The sequence below is a fragment of the Monodelphis domestica genome, chromosome 4, assembly GCF_027887165.1.
Source record: "Monodelphis domestica isolate mMonDom1 chromosome 4, mMonDom1.pri, whole genome shotgun sequence".
Taxonomy (NCBI): domain Eukaryota; kingdom Metazoa; phylum Chordata; class Mammalia; order Didelphimorphia; family Didelphidae; genus Monodelphis; species Monodelphis domestica.
This window is the reverse complement of record NC_077230.1, coordinates 275,618,936-275,625,203: the sequence shown is the minus strand read 5'-3', so window position 1 is coordinate 275,625,203 and position 6,268 is coordinate 275,618,936. Positions and strand designations below refer to the sequence as shown.

At 43.1% G+C, this 6,268-nt stretch overlaps 1 protein-coding gene across 2 annotated transcripts in view; it reads left to right on the top strand.

The window, feature by feature from the left end:
• Positions 1-6,268, top strand: part of KIRREL3 (kirre like nephrin family adhesion molecule 3) — a 779,983-nt gene that overhangs the window by 598,914 nt on the left and 174,801 nt on the right. The window lies entirely within an intron of this gene.

Here is a 6,268-nt window from a genome sequence, read left to right as displayed (position 1 = left end):
CCATCTATTCTTAGTGTCTAGATGGTAAGAGGAAAGACGTGAGAAAGAGGAGGCATGATTTTCAACTCCTCACTCAAGTCTTCCCAGTGATGATTCATTATTTTTTATAAAATGTTGCAAATCTCTAGAACATCAAATGCTTCCATGTTCAAATATAAACACCAAAATGTGTTCTGACATAACAAGTAAAGCTTTTTTGGCATTCTCTCTCTCTCTGTCTCTCTGTCTCTCTCTGTCTCTCTCTCTCTCTCTCTCTCTCTCTCTCTCTCTCTCTCTCTCTCTTGGATTTATGCATATCTCTTCTCCTACCCTAACACAACTAATTGAGGACTCATTTAGGCATTTAGGAATCCAAAACAAGAGAAATTCAGGTTGCAGTACCAAGACAAAAGACATCCAAACAGGGACTGACTCAGGCATCATCCTTGGGAGTCTAGGCTTACACAGAGGTTCAAAGAACAGGGAAATCCACAAGATGGTTCTTGATATTTTAAAATAACCATGAAGCTGAAGGGACAGGTAAGTGGTCCTCCTAACGCAGCCCTTCCTAGGAGGAGCCCCATTGCCACAGGCAGCCATGGCAACTCAACTTGCATGTCAGCAGGAGACTGCAGTGTTCATTTTTTTCTTCATAGAAGGACTGAATGCCAAAGCCCCTAAGCCAGGCAGAATGATAACTTTAAGATGGAAATCATTAATCATAGAATGTAAGAACTAGATGGGAATTTAGAGATCATCTCGCCCAACTCTCTCTTTTTATAGATAAGTAAATGGAGCCCTTGAGAAGTGAAATGACCTGTGGAAGGTCGCACAGATAGTGACAGAACTGGGCAGAAAACACAGGATCTTGGACACACAGACCAGTGTTTCTTGGTCTTAGAAAGATGCATCCAAACCTTGGGTTTATTCCAAGAAAACTGAGTGTTCTTGGGAAGATCCCTTACTCTCCCTATTTCTTAATATTCCCCCCCGGCCCCAATTTTTAACTACTATATTATATGGTACTTTGGATCATAGAATTAAAGATTTGATGTTGGAAGAGAGCCCATAATCCAACCCCCTCATTTTACATGTGAAAAAATAGAAGCCCAGAAGAATTAAATGGCTTTCCCTAAATCACATAGGTAAGTGACAGAACTGAAATTTGAATCCTGGTCCTCCAACTCCAAATTCAGTACTTTTGACCCAGTCTCATCCTCATCAGTCCTAGAGTCAAATCATAGATTTCTAAAACATTAAGAATCTTGGAAATCATGTCATCCTGGGGCAGCTAAATGGCTCAAAGGATAGAGAGCCAGGCATGTAAATGGAAGGAACTGAATTCAAATTTGACTTCAGAAACTTCTTAGTTGTGTGACCTTGGACAAGTCACTTAATCCCAACTGCTTAGCCCTTAATGTTCTTCTGCCTTAGAACCAATACTTAGCGTTAATTCTAAGATGGAAGGTAAGGGTTTTTTTTTTAAAAGGAAAAAGAAAATAAAACATATAGTCCAAATCCCTCATTTTGTATATTGGAACACTGAGGCCCAGAGGCATTAAAAGACTTGCCCAAAATTACACAATGGTAATGACAGAGCAGGAACTAAATTATATATTGTTCTAAGTGCCTGCAAGGAAGGGGCATTGAGGAAGTTTGAGAAAGAAAATGAGGCTAAAAATTCCTGACTTTATGTTGAAAATTCAAGGTAGACCTCTTAAGGTCTAAACTATTCCCCTACCCACAGGAAAGACTGCATTCAAATTGCAACTCCCTACATTCTTGTACCTAACCTAAATCTCTGATATTGTAAATTAAGAAATACAAATGCTTAATTCAATCACAGTTTCTTCTTAGCCACCTCCTGGGAAAATACCCTTCCATATTCTTAATATGGTTATGGAAGGAACTGCAATTCAGGAAGAGAAAGAAATTTAGCCAAAACCACATAGTAAGCAGGCAGCAAATTTGGGGTTCATGTCCAGCATCCTTGACTTTGAGGGCTCTGGTGAAGCCTCAGCAGTGCCTTCAAGCCCCGTGACCACATTGCCTTCCTTGGACATTCCCCGATTCAATCTCCAACAGGAATACGTGGGCTAAGATGGCGGTAGCTCCTTTACGGACACCAATGAGCACATATTTCTAGCAGCCGTTGTCAATTTCCATTTGGCAGCCAGGCCACAGGCTGAATCAATGGAAGGAACATCTCTTCCTGCTCGCTAATGAGAGCAGAGCATGACCTGCCTCAGGGATGGGATGTTGATAAGCAGGATAAATCACTGGATTTATAGTGACTTTGGAGTCACCCTGCTTTGGCTGGCCTTGTTGTTCTTCATTATAGACCTCAGCTCTCTAGGACAACCATAGCAGGGGTGTGTGTGTCCAGGAAGTTTCTGTGTAAATGGACAGGGCTAGTTAAAAGACTGTCTAGAGATGTTAAGGGAAACTATCTTCACTCTAAGGTTCCAGTCCCTAAACCCTGCCCAGCCCCCAGGAGGAAAGGGGTCAGGCCCTAAGGGGCAAACCCAGAGGGAACAGTTGTGCAGGTCCATCAAGTATAAGATGTATGGCATTGCCAAGGGAGCGGGAGAAGGACCCTGACTCCTGAGAGTGTGACTCTGAGAAGGAAACTCTTTCTAGGCCCACAAGAGCAAAGGTAGGCGAACCAAAGAAAGCCCGTCGCTGTTCTTTTCCCTCACCCTGAATGAATAGGTACCCAGAAGCAGGAGGCTGGACCAAATGTCCTTTTGAAGCCCTCTCAAGCTCAAGGATTTTATGCAAATCATTAGAGAAGATTATAGTTTCTACCAGAGGGAATTATTCCTACCACCCACTCACCCACTACCACCAGGCTTGGAGTTTTAGTGGCCCAGTGCCACAATACTCTGTACTCCTTCCCCCACCTCCATTTTCTATAAGTATATCATGGCTAAGGGTTCTGAGGGGCTCCCCTCAAGGTTAGCTTCTTTCAGGAAAAGAACTGGCCTTAAAGAGAGGCAGGGTGAAACGGGGGCCTACAGGGGATGAATAATACTCTTTCTGCTTAGAAAGTCTTCCAAATGACTGCCTTTGAGGCTCTCATTCAAAACCTTCGTGTTTCCAGCCTAGTGTTTGCCCCATCCAACACACACACACACACACACACACACACACACACACACACCTGAATGTTCCTGGGGCAGGTGGCTCCTTCCCCCACTTCCTCCTTTTCCTCCTGGTGGCTCACCTCCCAAGCACTGGGCAGTCAGTTCTTAATCTTGTAAGAAACAATTTGTGAGCTGGGAGGAAGCTGGCAATAAATATCCCTGAGTACATGTATACTTAAACCCTCCCCAATTGGTTGCTAATAACAGAGCAGACGGTGACATTTGAGCCCTTTCTGCATGGCTGATCACACAAGTCAGTGGGACTTTGAAAACAAGGCTGGGATTTGGTGATGGTGTCAGAGCCGCAGGAAGACTTTCAGGTTCAGCTCTCTCCTGCATGACTAACAGGGAGAAATAGATTTCTAATAACTCTAATTTCCAGTTCCAAAGGCCTCTCCTGCTCCTAGCCACCTCCTGACAGATGCTGCTCCCATTCATAGGACCCCCGGGCCTGGGAAGTTTCTTGGATGGTCAGGCACTGGTTGGTGCCTGAAAGAAATTCAGTCTGGTAGTTTATTCATTCATTCATTCATTTCGCTTCAATTCAACAAACATACTAGGCACCTACTGCATTAGGTAAATTGGAAGAAACACAAAGATGGAATAAGACTGACCAGGCACTCAAAGAATTTATAGTATAACTTGAGAAGAGATATGCACACAATGCAATTCAACAAACATTTATTAAGCGTTTACTCTGTCTTGAGATACAGTGTTTAGACAAAACATAGTCTCTGCCCTCGAAGGGCCTCCAATTTAGCAGGAAGGTAAGTCACATACATGGATCGTTATAAGATAACAGGTAATATATGTGTAAGAGTTGGACAACTGATCTGGCCTCAGCCCCTTCCCAGCTGTGTGACCCTGGGCAAGTCACTTGACCCCCATTGCCTAGCTCTTACCACTCTTCTGCCTTGGAATCAATAATACAATATTGATTCCAAAACAGAAGGTAAGGGTTTAAAAAAAAATGGTCCACCAACGCAGGTCTAAACTGACTCTGTTTCAGAGACAATCCACAGGGAATGACAAAGTTTCTTCAGCCAATCAGAATTCAACAGCCATTCTAGTTAACCAAAGATTTTTGCCATGCTTAGTCTAAAGCAGGTGACTTTTTCAGAATTTCATGCCTTGGCATCTTAAATGAGATGGGGAAGATAATTGATCCATAAATTCAATGACCCTGCTATCACCTATACAATAAAGATTTATAAAGAGCAGGTGGGTGGCACAGTGAGTAGAATGCCAAGCCTAAAGTCAGGAAAACCTGAGTTCAAATCCAGTCTCAGATATTTTCTAGCTATACCACCCTGAGTAAGTCACTGTTTTCCTCTATTTCCTCATTTATAAAATGATCTGGAGAAGGAAATAGCAAATCACTCAAATATCTTTGCCATGAAAACCCCAAATGGGATCACAGAGTCATATGCTATTGAACAACAACAACAACAAAAGATTCATAAAACAAAAGCACCAACTGAGGTTCATGAGGAGAGAGAACATGACTGATGTGGGGGAATTTGTTAGTGGAGCTGACAGAGACTTTTGCAATCGTTGTCGTCCAGTCTCCTCATAAGATCATAGCTGAAAAGCTCTAAGGGACCCTAGATCGTTCTCCAGGTAGAGAGGACAGTGAGTGTGCCTAGAGATAAGAGAGGAAAGAGTACTGGATTTGGAACCAGAAGCCCCAGACCCAAATCCCGGCTCTCATGCTACCACCGGTGAGACTTCAGACAAGGCTCGTCAGCCTTTCTGAGGTGGGACTAGATGAGCCCAAGGATCTGGAGCTGAAATGGACCTCTGAGACAATCTCAGCCTCATACTCTTAATCTCTAATCCTCCGAGATCAGGGAAAGGTGAATAACATAATTTATTCCAGTGAATCTTTCATCCACCGCATATTTATTGAGTTCATGGGGTCAGTTGCTGAGAGAGCCAAGAAGGGGAATGATAAGCCGTAGTCCCTCCCCTTAAAGACCTTATAGTATTCGGGAGGGGGGGACAAAGAACATGTTTACAAATAACCATCAGTGCAGACAAAGTATGTCAGTGGTCAATAAGCATTTATTAAGCACCAGAAGTTGTCACTTCCATTCTCTTCTCAATGTAACATTGATTGCATCTTCCTGGGCAAAAAAAAAAAATATGTCATTCTTTCTATATCCAGTCACATATAGAGCATGTCAATTATATTTCTGTGTGTGTCTTTGAATACACACACTTTATAATCAATACACTTGTAATGAAAAGCACGGGAGAACATAACAGCACCCACCCAAAGGAAGCAAATGTTCCTTCTCGGCTGCTCTGAATATATGAGAACAGCACACAAGACAAGCTGGCTTGTACGTACCTCCCCATGTCTACATTTCCTCTGCAGCCCATCCTGTTGCAGGTAAGTTAAAGGACAGAGCTCCAGCCTAAGGCTCATCGTACGCCCTCACCTGATTGAAAGAGTGCTGTTTTCCTTTCAAATTCCTTCCTCTCAATATATTGTGCACAACTGTAGTAATTCCCATTTTGCAACATCACTTTAAATTCCACTTTGGCCACTCATAACCTGTGTATTGTGGGACTTTGGGCAACTCATTTTTCCCACCTTTTACCCTCAGTTTCTTTATCTGAAGAGTCTGGACTATATCATCTCTCTCTCTCTCTCTCTCTCTCTCTCTCTCTCTCTCTCTCTCTCTCTCTCTGTCTCTTTCTCTGTCTCTTTCTCTACCTCCCTCTCTCTCCCTCCCTTCTTCCTCTGTCTCTCTCTGTCTCTGTCTCTCTCTGTCTCTCTCTGTCTCTCTCTGTCTCTCTCTCTCTCTGTCTCTCTCTCTGTCTCTCTCTCTCTCTCTGTCTCTCTCTCTGTCTCTCTCTGTTTCTCTCTCTCTCTCTCTGTCTCTCTCTCTGTCTCTTTCTCTACCTCCCTCTCTCTCCCTCCCTTCTTCCTCTGTCTCTCTCTGTCTCTGTCTCTGTCTCTCTCTGTCTCTGTCTCTCTCTGTCTCTCTCTGTCTCTCTGTCTCTCTCTGTCTCTCTCTCTCTCTGTCTCTCTCTGTCTCTGTCTCTCTCTCTCTGTCTCTGTCTCTCTCTGTCTCTCTCTCTATATATCTATATCTATATCTATATCTATATCTATATATCTATATATATATATA